This window comes from Choloepus didactylus, chromosome 8 (genome assembly GCF_015220235.1).
Source record: "Choloepus didactylus isolate mChoDid1 chromosome 8, mChoDid1.pri, whole genome shotgun sequence".
Taxonomy (NCBI): domain Eukaryota; kingdom Metazoa; phylum Chordata; class Mammalia; order Pilosa; family Megalonychidae; genus Choloepus; species Choloepus didactylus.
This window is the reverse complement of record NC_051314.1, coordinates 7,571,319-7,586,026: the sequence shown is the minus strand read 5'-3', so window position 1 is coordinate 7,586,026 and position 14,708 is coordinate 7,571,319. Positions and strand designations below refer to the sequence as shown.

Genomic DNA, 14,708 nt, shown 5'->3' with positions numbered 1-14,708 from the left:
ATTATGTTACACTTCTTGGACAAGTACAGTTAGGCCTTTCACAAAAATTAGGTAAATCTCAGCCATCATTTCCTGAAATAGTCTATCTCTTTTCCCCTTCTCTTCTCCTTCTGGGACAAACAAAACACATACATTTGTGTGCTTCAAATCCCTGAGACACTGCTCAAGTTCTTTCTTTTTTCTGTCTGTTCCTCTAACTGAACGATTGTGATATTCTTGTCTTCCAGCTCATTGATTCCTTCTTCTGCCTGTTAACATCTGCTGTTGGATGCCTTTAGTGTATTTTTAATCACCATTATGGTATCTTTTGTTCCCATTTTTTATGTTCATTTTTAAACTTTTGAATTCTTCCTAATGCTCTTCCTAATATCCTTTAGCTCTGTATCCATATTTCCTTCATCTCCTTGAACTGATTCAGGAGATCTATTTGAAATTGGTCCGTTCTTCCAAATACATTGTCTCATCTAAAGTTTTCATTTGTTCCTTTGACTGAGCCATATCTTCTTCTTTCTTGAATGGTTTATAATTTTTTGCTGAAGTCTTGGAATCTGACTATTTTGATGTGTTAACTCTGGTCAATGTCTCCCTCTTCTCCAGGGTTGTTGATTAGCTTTGTGTTAAGGCTCTTTTCTGACAATTGATCCAACTTATTCTGGAGTAATATGTATTAAACTGTTCACATTTTCTCAGGTCTTCTTCATCTTATTCTTCCTCTAGATATTTGGTACCATTTTTTAAATTGTTCTTTTTATGCAATTGTTTCATGTCCAGGAGAAAGCTTCCTTTCCTCACTTCTTTCTCCAGGAATTTTTATCTGTTCTGATGATTTTTTATACAATTTTTCCCAAGTTAATATGATTTGTTTAAATTCCTTCCCTCCTCAGTGACCCCTTTTCCTTACAATGTTGGATTCTGAGATGCATCCTATCTTATAGGATTTCAGTTAAACCTCCCACTGTTGTTTTTTTTTTTTTTTTTTTTCCTTTAAGACTTGTCTACCTTGTTTTTTCTCTGTTAGTGTATACCATCTTTGGAACTCAGATGTGGTAAATCTAGAAAGGTGGGTCAATCAAGCAAAGTTCATTTTGAGTTTAGGTGTTTTAGCATACAGAGGGTGGACTCACTGTGCACACCCCTTTCCAAGGGTTCTGCCACAGCTTTTTTTTTTGATTCCCAGGGGTTCTTATTGTATGCAGAACTCAGCTGCTTGTATGGCACCCTCGGTCTCTGCAAACTTGATTCCCTATGCCTGGATTTTCATGCGGTTCTAACTCATTACTGTGAGCGTCTCTATATTCTGCCCCTGTGGCAGAAAGACCTTAGGCCATGTGCTTTGCAAAACTCCCAAGCTGGGCAGGACCAAGTGAGGGTTAGGAGTCTGAACTGGTGTGTCTGGGAAGTAAACTCCTACCTGATCATGGAGATTAAATATATCCTTTTTGATACAGTGTTTGGGGCATACTTCTTCAGTCTCTATCATCCTCCAGAGTGCCAGGCAATTGAATACCGAGGGCAACTTTTTCAGGGGATGTTTTATGTCTCCCTCAAGATCTATTTTGTTTTTTTGTTGTTGTTGTTTTTGCTAAGCCTTTGAAATTGGTTGCCTATTTTAGACATCTATGTATGGACGAGACACATGACAGTGGTTCATTATCCACATCTGGCTACTGGTGACTGTGTTGGACAATGAAGACGGAAACAAAGGCTGTCAGTCTTCTCAATGTCTGGCTTCATCTGGCCTTTCCATAAAGCATAACATGTCTCCAGTGTGGTACATTCTTCTCTATGATTGTTGTCTCCCACCACCAGAATATACTACATGCATGCTGACAGACCTAGCCCAGAGAACCAGGAAAAGAAACCTTAGCATCTGTTCTAGTTTGCTTATGCTGCCAGAATGCATAACACCAAAGAAGGATCGGCTGTTATAAAAGGAGGTGTATTTGGTTACACAGCTACAGTCTTAAGGCCATAAAGTGTTCAAGGTAATTCATCAATTGGTACCTTCACTGGAGGATGGCCAGTTGCATCTGGAAAACCTCTGTTAGCTGGGAAGGCATGTGGCTGGTATCTGCTCCAACTTCTGGTTTCAAAATGGCTTTCTCCCAGGATGTTCCTCTCTAGGCTTCAGCTCCTCAAAAATGCACTGTTAGTTGCTCTTAGGCCATTTGTCCTCTCTTAGCTTCTCTGGAGCAAATGTCTGCTTTCAAAGGCCATCTCCAAAATGTGTCTGTAAGCTGAAGCTCCTCTCTCCATTCCAGTGTGTTCTTCAAAGTGTCCCTCTTGGCTATAGCAAGCTCCCTCCTCTGAGCTTATATACTGCTCCAGTAATCAAGGACCACAGTGAATGGGTGGTGCCATGCCTCCATGGAAATTATCTCATCAGAGTTATCACCTACAGTTCGGTGGGTCACATCTTCATGGAAACACTCAAAGGATTCCAATCTAATTAGCACTGATACATCTGCCCCACAAGATTGCATCAAAGAATATGGCTTTTTCTGGGGGACATAATACATTAAAACCAGTACAGCATCCTCCACCCATCCTTCAACATAAGCAAGTACTGTAGAGAGTATCTCCAGGAACACCTCCCAGCCAATATCCACCAGATCATCTCTGGAAAACTGTCTGTCTCACTCATCAGACCTCTGATGGAGAAAACACACTGGTGTCCCATTTTCAGTCCAAAGACAAACTTGTGGATGTAAGATGTTTACTTCACTGGGTGTCATCAAGTTTAGTTTTGGAAGTAACATAGAGTAGGAAGTCATAGGCTACCTGCCCTATCTCATGAGATGTAAATGAACTCTGTATGTGATGCTGTTTTGGTGTGTGACCCTGTGTGCCTCAGGTGGTACATTCTATTGCATCTGTAAGCCCTAAATATTCCAGGACAGTTTCAATTTCAAATAATCCATACCCGTTCTTCAAGACTAGGCTCATGACCACCTCCTCCAGGGAACATTTTCAGAATGTGTCCCTCTCTGACATGTTCTACACATGCTCCATCATGAAGGGGCCTTCTAGAGTGAGGCCCCAGGACCCAGCACAGAGAAGATAAACTGCAATATCAAAATGCCATTTATTTGGGCTGATGCTTAACACAGGACTGTATAAGATGGCAACCTTGCCCACATAACCAGCAGCCCAGCATCATCTAAGCAGCCTGCTTCATTCTTTCTTGTGTACAGAAGCTTTTGCTTCACAACCAGCACCTGTCCATTCCCATATGATTACCTGTCAATGAATCAGTATCCCATTTTGCTTACTTCTCTTAATCTCAGTACAACCCCAAATCTGGTGCTTAGAGAAGCAGCAGCAGCAGCACATGAAAGTTTTTAGAAATACACATTCTACAGCAAACACCCCAGAAACAGTATATCAGAATATCCAGGGAGGAGCCTACAATCTGGGTGTTGGCAACCTCTCCAGAGGTTTTCATGAACATCAGCATTTGAGAAGTCCCCAGTCTAGCCCCTTCTCAATTTGTCAAGAGCCAATAACTCTTGGTCCTGTCTCTAGTTGCCAGCATGGCTCTGTTGTGGGAAACAGAGGCTAGAAGTCTAATGGTAGCACAGGCAATGCTGTTAAGGAGCTTATAGTGTAGGGAAAACTCAAATACCTAAAATCCAAGTCCTAAATTGGTTCATCATTCACTCAATCCATTGATCAAAGCATTTTCTCTGTGCAAAGAGAATTTTCAGCTTTGTTGCCTGCTTGTTTGGATAAGGCTTTCAAGAGGCACAGGGAAATAAAAGGCAGGCAGACTATGTTCTGGCTGGTGGATTCACTCCCTTTTATCTTCTCAGGTCTTGGTTTGTGCCTACTTCATCCCTTTCTACAGTGGTTTAATCCCTCCTACATTCAGAGGTGTAGTAAGTCTCCCTTATGGGGGTTGCTAGTGCTGATTCAGGGTCCCCAGGCTTACCTTTAAAGGCATGATTGCACAGCTCCTTCCTGCAAGGCACCAGGATCAGTGCCCCCTCCCCCCACCCCACCACATGCTATTCCCCAAATGCAGAACATTGTGTTTCTCAGCCTTTCACAGGAGAAGCCACAGCTGGCCCCCTTCCAGGCCTTCTGGGCAGCAAACACAACTTTGTGTATAATTACCTGGGTACCTGTTAGGTAAGCTGGCTGATTTAATTCATATTTAAAAGCATAAAAGATAGGCTCCCAGTGGCTAACTGAAAGTATAAGATACTTTCCAATGCATTATACATGTAAGAGATAGCTTACTTCTTAGGGGAAATGAAGTAATATATTTTCTGAACCAAAGAGTCTGGCCTTACATAGGTTTGTGTCTTACTTTGTTTTGCCACTATGGGTTGCAAGACATAAAGTTTACTCCCTAAAATATTAGCATTTTACACAAGGCCCTGAACTTATGAGAAGTGTAGCAGAATACTTGATAAAATCATTTGTAGTATAAGTGGAACCAAGTTGAAAGAGAGCTCATATTTATGGGCTTCCTTGTATAAGACAATATATTCAGTTCTCGACATTCACAGTAGCTGTGTTCTCTGAAGTTTCTGAAGCACCAATCTGGCCTATGAGGAATTAGAGGGATAGGTTCCTTGGAGTCACTGGTTACAGCAATCCCTCAACTTTAACCTTGGTTTATGTGTCTTGTTTAAAGTTACCTTATCCCTTTGCTTCCTCCTTAAATGTACATATAGTGATTCCCTGGAAGTTCTTTGATTCACTGCCTTTTTTTTTTTTTTTTTAATCATCATTTTATTGAGATATATTCACATACCACGCAGTCATACAAAACAAATTGTACTTTCGATTGTTTACAGTACCATTACATAGTTGTACATTCATCACCTAAATCAATCCCTGACACCTTCATTAGCACACACACAAAAATAACAAGAATAATAATTAGAGTGAAAAAGAGCAATTGAAGTAAAAAAGAACACTGGGTACCTTTGTCTGTTTGTTTCCTTCCCCTACTTTTCTACACATCCATCCATAAACTAGACAAAGTGGAGTTTGGTCCTTATGGCTTTCCCAATCCCATTGTCACCCCTCATAAGCTACATTTTTATACAACTGTCTTCGAGATTCATGGGTTCTGGGTTGTAGTTTGATAGTTTCAGGTATCCACCACCAGCTACCCCAATTCTTTAGAACCTAAAAAGGGTTGTCTAAAGTTTGCGTAAGAGTGCCCACCAGAGTGATCTCTCGGCTCGTTTTGGAATCTCTCTGCCACTGAAGCTTATTTCATTTCCTTTCACATCCCCCCTTTGGTCAAGAAGATGTTCTCCGTCCCACGATGCCGGGTCTACATTCCTCCCCAGAAGTCATATTCCACGTTGCCAGGGAGATTCACTCCCCTGGGTGTCTGATCCCACGTAGGGGGGAGGGCAGTGATTTCACCTTTCAAGTTGGCTTAGCCAGAGAGAGAGGGCCACATCTGAGCAACAAAGAGGCATTCAGGAGGAGACTCTTAGGCACAAATAAAGGGAGGCCTAGCCTCTCCTTTGCAGCAACCGTCTTCCCAAGGGTAAAACTTATGGTAGAGGGCTCAACCCATCAAACCAGCAGTCCCCTATGTCTGTTGTCATGTTAAGCAACCATGGAGGTGGGGTAGGCGAATACCCCTGCATTCTCCACAGGCTCCTCAAGGGGGCACTACATCTTTTTTTTTTCCCTTGTTTTTCTTTTTTTTTTTTTTTTTTTAACTTTCCCTTCTTTTTTAAATCAACTGTATAAAAAAAAAAAGTTAAAAAGAAAACAAACATACAATAAAAGAACATTTCAAAGAGACCATAACAAGGGAGTAAGAAAAAGACAACTAACCTAAGATAACTGCTTAACTTCCAACATGTTCCTACTTTACCCCAAGAAAGTTACATAATATAGCAACATTTCTGTGAACTTGTTCCTACTATATCCATCAGAAATTAACAGACCATAGTCATTTCTGGGCATCCCCAGAACGTTAAATAGCTTATCTGTTCTTCTTGGATTATTGTTCCCCCTTCCTTAATTGCTCTCTACTGCTAGTTCCCCTACATTCTACATTATAAACCATTTGTTTTACATTTTTCAAAGTTCACATTAGTGGTAGCATATAATATTTCTCTTTTTGTGCCTGGCTTATTTCGCTCAGCATTATGTCTTCAAGGTTCATCCATGTTGTCATATGTTTCACCAGATCGTTCCTTCTTACTGCCGCGTAGTATTCCATCGTGTGTATATACCACATTTTATTTATCCACTCATCTGTTGAAGGACATTTGGGTTGTTTCCATCTCTTGGCAATTGTGAATAATGCTGCTATGAACATTGGCGTGCAGATATCTGTTCGTGTCACTGCTTTCCGATCTTCCGGGTATATACCGAGAAGTGCAATCGCTGGATCGAATGGTAGCTCTATATCTAGTTTTCTAAGGAACTGCCAGACTGACTTCCAGAGTGGCTGAACCATTATACAGTCCCACCAACAATGAATAAGAGTTCCAATTTCTCCACATCCCCTCCAGCATTTGTAGTTTCCTGTTTGTTTAATGGCAGCCATTCTAACCAGTGTTAGATGGTATCTCATTGTGGTCTTAATTTGCATCTCTCTAATAGCTAGTGAAGCTGAACATTTTTTCATGTGTTTCTTGGCCATTTGTATTTCCTCTTCAGAGAACTGTCTTTTCATATCTTTTGCCCATTTGATAATTGGGCTGTCTGTACTATTGTCATTGAGTTGTAGGATTTCTTTGTATATGCAAGATATCAGTCTTTTGTCAGATACATGGTTTCCAAAAATTTTTTCCCATTGAGTTGGCTGCCTCTTTACCTTTTTGAGAAATTCCTTTGAGGTGCAGAAACTTCTAAGCTTGAGGAGTTCCCATTTATCTATTTTCTCTTTTGTTGCTTGTGCTTTGGGTGTAAAGTCTAGGAAGTGGCCGCCTAATACAAGGTCTTGAAGATGTTTTCCTACATTATCTTCTAGGAGTTTTATGGTACTTTCTTTTATATTGAGATCTTTGGTCCATTTTGAGTTAATTTTTGTGTAGGGGGTGAGGTAGGGGTCCTCTTTCATTCTTTTGGATATGGATATCCAACTCTCCCAGCCCCATTTGTTGAAAAGACCATTATGGCTCAGTTCAGTGACTTTGGGGGCCTTATCAAAGATCAGTCGGCCATAGATCTGAGGGTCTATCTCTGAATTCTCAATTCGATTCCATTGATCTATATGTCTGTCTTTGTGCCAGTACCATGCTGTTTTGGCAACTGTGGCTTTATAATAAGCTTCAAAGTCAGGGAGTGTAAGTCCTCCCACTTCGTTTTTCTTTTTTAGAGTGTCTTTGGCAATTCGAGGCATCTTCCCTTTCCAAATAAATTTGATAACTAGCTTTTCCAAGTCTGCAAAGTAGGTTGTTGGAATTTTGATTGGGATTGCATTGAATCTGTAGATGAGTTTGGGTAGAATTGACATCTTAATGACATTTAGCCTTCCTATCCATGAACATGGAATATTTTTCCATCTTTTAAGGTCCCCTTCTATTTCTTTTAGTAGAGTTATGTAGTTTTCTTTGTATAGGTCTTTTACATCTTTGGTTAAGTTTATTCCTAGGTACTTGATTTTTTTAGTTGCTATTGAAAATGGTATCTTTTTCTTGAGTGTCTCTTCAGTTTGTTCATTTCTAGCATATAGAAACATTACTGACTTATGTGCATTAATCTTGTATCCCGCTACTTTGCTAAATTTGTTTATTAGCTCTAGTAGGTGTATCGTCGATTTCTCAGGGTTTTCTAGATATAAGATCATATCATCTGCAAACAATGACAGTTTTACTTCTTCTTTTCCAATTTGGATGCCTTTTATTTCTTTGTCTCACTGGATTGCCCTGGCTAGCACTTCCAGCACAATGTTGAATAACAGTGGTGACAGCGGGCATCCTTGTCTTGTTCCTGATCTTAGAGGGAAGGCTTTCAGTCTCTCACCATTGAGTACTATGCTGGCTGTGGGTTTTTCATATATGCTCTTTATCATGTTGAGGAAGTTTCCTTCAATTCCTACCTTTTGAAGTGTTTTTATCAAAAAGGGATGTTGGATTTTGTCAAATGCTTTTTCAGCATCTATTGAGATGATCAATTGATTTTACCCTTTCGAGTTTTTAATGTGCTGTAATACATTGATTGTTTTTCTTATGTTGAACCATCCTTGCATGCCTGGAATGAACCCCACTTGGTCATGGTGTATGATTTTTTTAATGTGTCTTTGGATTCGAATTGCAAGTATTTTGTTGAGGATTTTTGCATCTATATTCATTAGGGAGATTGGCCGGTAGTTTTCCTTTTTTGTAGCATCTTTGCCTGGTTTTGGTATTAGATTGATGTTAGCTTCATAAAATGAGTTAGGTAGTGTTCCATTTTTTTCAATGTTTTGAAAGAGTTTGAGTAAGATTGGTGTCAGTTCTTTCTGGAAAGTTTGGTAGAATTCCCCTGTGAAGCCATCTGGCCCTGGGCATTTATTTGTGGGAAGATTTTTGATGACTGATTGGATCTCTTTGCTTGTGATGGGTTGGTTGAGGTCTTCTATTTCTTCTCTGGTCAGTCTAGGTTGTTCATATGTTTCCAGGAAATTGTCCATTTCTTCTACATTATCCAGTTTGTTGCCATACAGTTGTTCATAATATCCTCTTATAATTTTTTTAATTTCTTCAGAATCTGCAGTTATGTCACCTTTTTCTTTCATTATTTTGTTTATATGGGTCTTCTCTCTTTTTGATTTTGTCAGTCTAGCTAGGGGCTTGTCAATCTTGTTGATCTTCTCAAAGAACCAACTTTTGGTGATATTTATCCTCTCTATTGTTTTTTTGTTCTCTATGTCATTTATTTCTGCTTTAATCCTTGTTATTTCTTTTCTTCTACTTGGTTTAGGATTGGTTTGCTGTTCATTTTCTAGCTTCTTCAGTTGATCCATTAGTTCTTTGATTTTGGCTCTTTCTTCCTTTTTAATATATGCCTTTAGTGCTATAAATTTCCCCCTCAGCACTGCTTTTGCTGCATCCCATAGGTTTTGGTATGTTGTGTTCTCATTTTCATTCATCTCTATATATTTAGCAATTTCTCTTGCTATTTCTTCTTTAACCCACTGATTGTTTAGGAGTGTGTTGTTTAACCTCCAGGTATCTGTGAATTTTCTAAGTCTCTGATGGTTATTGACTTCTAATTGTATTCCATTGTGGTCAGAGAATGTGCTTTGAATAATTTCAATCTTTTTAAATTTATTGAGGCTTGTTTTATGTCCCAGCATATGATCTATTCTGGAGAAAGTTCCATGAGCACTAGAAAAGTATGTGTATCCTGGTGATTTGGGATGTAATGTCCTGTATATATCTGTTAAATCTAATTCATTTATCAGATTGTTTAGGTTTTCAATTTCCTTATTGGTCTTCTGTCTGGTTGATCTATCTATAGGAGAGAGTGATGTGTTGAAGTCTCCCACATTTATTGTGGAAACATCAATTGCTTCCTTTAGTTTTGCCAGTGTTTCTCTCATGTATTTTGTGGCACCTTGATTGGGTGCATAGACATTTACGATTGTTATTTCTTCTTGCTGAATTGCCCCTTTTATTAGTATGTAGTGGCCTTCTTTGTCTCTCAAAACATCCCTGCATTTGAAGTCTATTTTATCTGAGATTAATATTGCTACACCTGCTTTCTTTTGGCTGTAGCTTGCATGAAATATTTTTTTCCATCCTTTCACTTTCAGTTTCTTTGTGTCCCTGTGTCTAAGATGAGTCTCTTGTATGCAACATATTGATGGTTCATTTTTTTTGATCCATTCTGCGAATCTATATCTTTTAATTGGGGAGTTTAATCCATTTACATTCAACGTTAAAACCGTGAAGGCATTTCTTGAATCGGCCATCTTATCCTTTGGTTTATGTCTGCCATATTTTTCCCTCTCTCTATTAATATCCTTTATTGTACCCATACCGAATCTCTTTAGTACTGAACCTTTCTCCAAGTCTCTCTGTCCTGTCTTTGTTTCTGTGTCTGTAGGGCTCCCTTGAGTATCTCCAGTAGGGCAGGTCTCTTGTTAGCAAATTCTCTCAGCATTTGTTTGTCTGTGAAAAATTTAAGCTCTCCCTCAAATTTGAAGGAGAGCTTTGCTGGATAAAGTATTCTTGGCTGGAAATTTTTCTCACTCAGAATTTTAAATATATCGTGCCACTGCCTTCTTGCCTCCATGGTGGCTGCTGAGTAGTCACTACTTAGTCTTATGCTGTTTCCTTTGTATGTGGTGAACTGCTTTTCTCTTGCTGCTTTCAGAACTTGCTCCTTCTCTTCTGTGTTTGACAGTGTGATCAGTATATGTCTCGGAGTGGGTTTATTTGGATTTATTCTATTTGGAGTTCGCTGAGCATTTATGGTTTGTGTATTTATGTTGTTTAGAAGATTTGGGAAGTTTTCCCCAACAATTTCTTTGAATACTCTTCCTGGACCTTTACCCTTTTCTTCCCCTTCTGGGACACCAATGAGTCTTATATTTGGACGTTTCATATGATCTATCATATCCCTGAGGTCCATTTCGACTTTTTCAATTTTTTTCCCCATTCTTTTTTTTATGCTTTCATTTTCCATTCTGTCATCTTCCAGGTCACTGATTCGTTGTTCAACTTCCTCTAGTCTTGTACTATGAGTGTCCAGAATCTTTTTAATTTGGTCAACAGTTTCTTTAATTTCCATAAGATCATCCATTTTTTTATTTAGTCTTGCAATGTCTTCTTTATGCTCTTCTAGAGTCTTCTTGATTTCCTTCATATCCCGTACTATGGTCTCATTGTTCATCTTTAGTTCTTTGAGTAGCTGCTCTAGGTGCTGTGTCTCTTCTGATCTTTTGATTTGGGTGCTTGGGCTTGGGTTATCCATATCGTCTGGTTTTTTCATATGCTTTATAATTTTCTGTTGTTTTTGGCCTCGTGGCATTTGCTGAACTTGATAGGGTTCTTTTAGGATTTGTAGACCAATTGAAGTCCTTATCTCTAATTTATCAGATCTACAGCTTCGTGGAGTACACTTTCTCTAACTAACCAGCAGGTGGCGTCCACGAGCCACCTGTTCTCCACAAGCCAGTTCTCCCCTGCTTAGCCTTTTTGGTGAGTGGGGGAGTGAGTCTTGTGGGGTCCAATTGGTGTACCAAGCTTGCGTGTGTAGTTGGTGTTGCCTGCCCTGTATATGGGGCGTGTTTCTGGGCAGTCAGGGGGGGGGGTGGCTCTAACAATCAAATCTCCCTGGTGATCCTAGAGTTTTAAAGCTGCTGCAATAGTCTAATCCTTCAGTTCAGTCCTGCCACAGTTTGTCTCTGCCACTGACCCACAAGTCCTTGGTATTGGCGTATGGCTCCTGAGACTTGCAAGTGGGCCCCTCTTCCAGGCCGTGCACCCCGGGTCCTCTGTTGAGGGATGACTGTGCTATGTCACAGGTGAGTGCCGTCCCCCCAGGGCAGTTCTGGGCTGCTGGGCTGTGTAGGGCGGCTCCCAGTCTGCTGAAATGATGGCTGAATGGGGCTTTGTTAATTCACACTGCTCTACCTTCCCAACTCTGGGACAATCAGCTGAGGTTGCAGGGAAGGCTAATGTCCACGCCCAGTTTTGTGGTGTGTGCCTGTTATTTGAAGCACTTCTGTCACACTGGGTTGTCTGGGGCAGTTCTGGGCTATGGGGCTGGCGATGGGCAGGAGTGTTTCCTGTCCACCAGGATGGTGGCTGTGAGCAGACACCCCCCTTTTCTTGGGAAGTTGTGGTGTTTAGTGAATTTTCTCAGCCACTGGATTATTGCGTTTTGTCTCAGAGCTCTCCTAGTTCTGCTCTTGACTTGACCTGCCCAAATTGCAAGTCTTTGAAGCTTTCTGTATTGGCTTCTTAGAGTAATTGTTGTAGAAAAAGAAAAAAGGATTAAAAAAAAAAAAAAAAAAAAAAAAAAAAAGGGCCCTCCTCAGAGATCTAATGGGTTATTGAAATGCTAAGAGACAAACCAACCAGGGCCATTAAGGAAAGGTCCACAGGGCAGAGAGATCAGCTTTTCTTCGGGATTTGCATATGCGCCTCAGGGCCCTTCCCCTTTCTATGTTCACCAGAACTCCAAAAATCCTCCGCTTTTATTTTGGAGTTTTTTGTGTTGTTTTTTTTCTATGCCTGTCTCCTCTCTGCTGGGCTGGCTGCTCTCAGATTCTCCCGTGTCTGGTCTCAGTCTATCTATGGTTGGATTTTCGATCAGTAGAATGAGTTTCCGATAAGGGCTGCCACTGCACTTCTCCCTTCTCCTTCCCGGAGCTGACAGCCCCTCCTCCCACGGGACTGAGCCTCGCAGGGAGGGGCGCGGGTCCCCTGGCCGCAAAAACTTACAGATTTCGCTGATCTCAGCAGTTCCACGTTTTCATGAGTGTTGTCTGAAGTATGCCCAAAGTCAGATTGCTCTGTGGTGTCCAGTCCACGCAGTTCCTGGCTTTCTACCTACTTTCCTGGAGGAGTAACTAAAACATACAGCTCACCAGTCTGCCATCTTGCCCCGCCTCCGATTCACTGCCTTTTGAAGACTGTCCCTCTTGAGCCCAATCTACAAACAGTATTACAGCTTTCAGGACATTTTAGAGCAGCATTTGAACAAGGCCTCTGAATATAAAGTTAAGGAAGTTTAATCATCACCCTATGGGGAGGGGGAAGGTAACTGGGGTCCTTTAAACAGGTATTTGTTCATTAACACTGAACTCACAGCCAACAGCAATCAAATTCAGGCCAGAACAAAGCCTATGGAACACAAGTATTTTCTCCAAAAGGCACATCACTGCTTTCTTGTGCTCAAGAACACTAGACAGCATCTCAACACTAGACTGGGAGGGAGGGTCTTATAAAAAGGAAACACCCAGAAAATGGACAAAAATGTGAAAAATGTCACTGAATACACTGTGGAAAGGACACTTGTTTACCTTATGAATGCTGAGATAAGGAGACTGAGTGCCAGCTTCCTCAACCTCAGCTTGGGAACATGCACATGGTCACTTTGCCTGCTCTGTGCATATCCACAAATGACCACAAAAGTGCCAGGAACAAGAATTCATGATTAATGAGCACTGATATTATTTCATAGGAATTATCTTATTCATTAAATGCCACTAAAGAGGGATGTGTTTATTCATCCCATGTTACTGTCAGAAAAACTGAGAATGTTAAGATGCTGCTTAATACTCTACAGTGCACAGGACAGCCCCAACCACACATTTTTCTGACCCAAAAGACCATAGTGTCAAGATGCAGAAATGCTGTAGTAGGGAGAGAACTCATGAAAACTCATTGTGTGATAGCATGAAAGCACTTTAGAGGCCCTCTGTGTTCCCACTTTAATAGAGACATAGGTTACATAGGCATTGTCTTGTTTAGTTCTCTCAATTAAGGGGAAATGCAATTTTTTATCCCATGTGACTTGAGGGGGAAAACTGAGAATCAGGGACACCCAGTGACTGACCACAGTCCAGGCCCTCAATCAGGAAGGCTGGAGCCTGTGCCCCACCCCTAAACAGGATGAGGCCTAAATAAGTCCATGTGGAGGGCAGCTGGTCTCCTCTGCTCCCAGTCCCAGAAAGCATAGGGCACCACAGGGAGTGCCCTCCACAGAGTGCCCAAAGCAATGTCTAGCTCCTGTTGTTGTCATGATATGGCCTGGCCCAAGCACAGTTCCTTTTTCTTCCAGTGGCTGCTCATGAATGTTTCTTCCCCAGAACTAGGCACCAGTGTGCCAGTAGACTCCTGCTAGTGGCCTCTGCTCAGTGCTCAGTTTGGGCCCGTCCTCCTGGATGAGATTTTGAGTCCCTTCAGGATCTGACTCTGTCTTTTTTAATCAAACGTTTTGACTAGAAGCTGCTGGTAGTATTCAGATTTCGATCAATTCAACAACTAGATATACTGGCTGATTCCTGGGCCATACCAAGGATAAGGAAAGAGGAGTCCATTTGAAATCCAGATTGTGGACTAGGCTTTGGGTCTGTGCTGGGCTACCTGAGCATTCTTCCAGGCAGCAGTTGTCAACCAGAAATAATTCTGTACCTCCCACTACAGCTGCCATGACCACTGGATTGTCACAGCTGAGGAGCTGCAACTAGCATGTAGTGGATAGAGGCTGGGGATGCTGTTTAACATTCTGCAGGACACAGGACAGCCCATACCACAGGCTTACATGACCCAAATGGCCATAGTGCCAACACCAAGAAGCCCTTTAAACTCTGTTCCAGGGACAGGTCATGAAATCCCACTGTCCAAGAGGAGGAAAGCACTTTAGAGACCCTCTCAGTTCATATCTTAATACAGGTATAGGCCATACATCTGCAGAACAGAGGCATTTACACTCTCAGAGCTCCACTCATGGCCCATTTGCACTGTCATCCCTGTTTACAGGGAGGAAACTCAGGTCTTGCATGAGGATGTGGCTGCCCCAAACTTTCACAGCCTCTGCAGGACAAACAAACCTAGAACTGAATTCCTGCTCTCCCACTTATGAGATAGGCCACTTTGTTCAAGTGTCTTAAATTTTCAGAGATTGACTTGCAACATGTGAGTTCACAGTAGCATGATATCAGAGACTTGTTTTGGAATTGAATGTGATAAGGCAGATAAAGTGCTTCACACAGAGCCTGTTATATAGAGGTGTTAGTTAAACCAAGTTATGATGTTATTACCTTTCCTTTCCTCCAGGCC

The 14,708-nt window shown here is 41.2% G+C and overlaps 1 pseudogene; it reads left to right on the top strand.

Annotated features, from left to right (window-relative positions):
* The window catches only part of LOC119542513, an 81,624-nt pseudogene that overhangs the window by 33,762 nt on the left and 33,154 nt on the right, over positions 1–14,708 (top strand).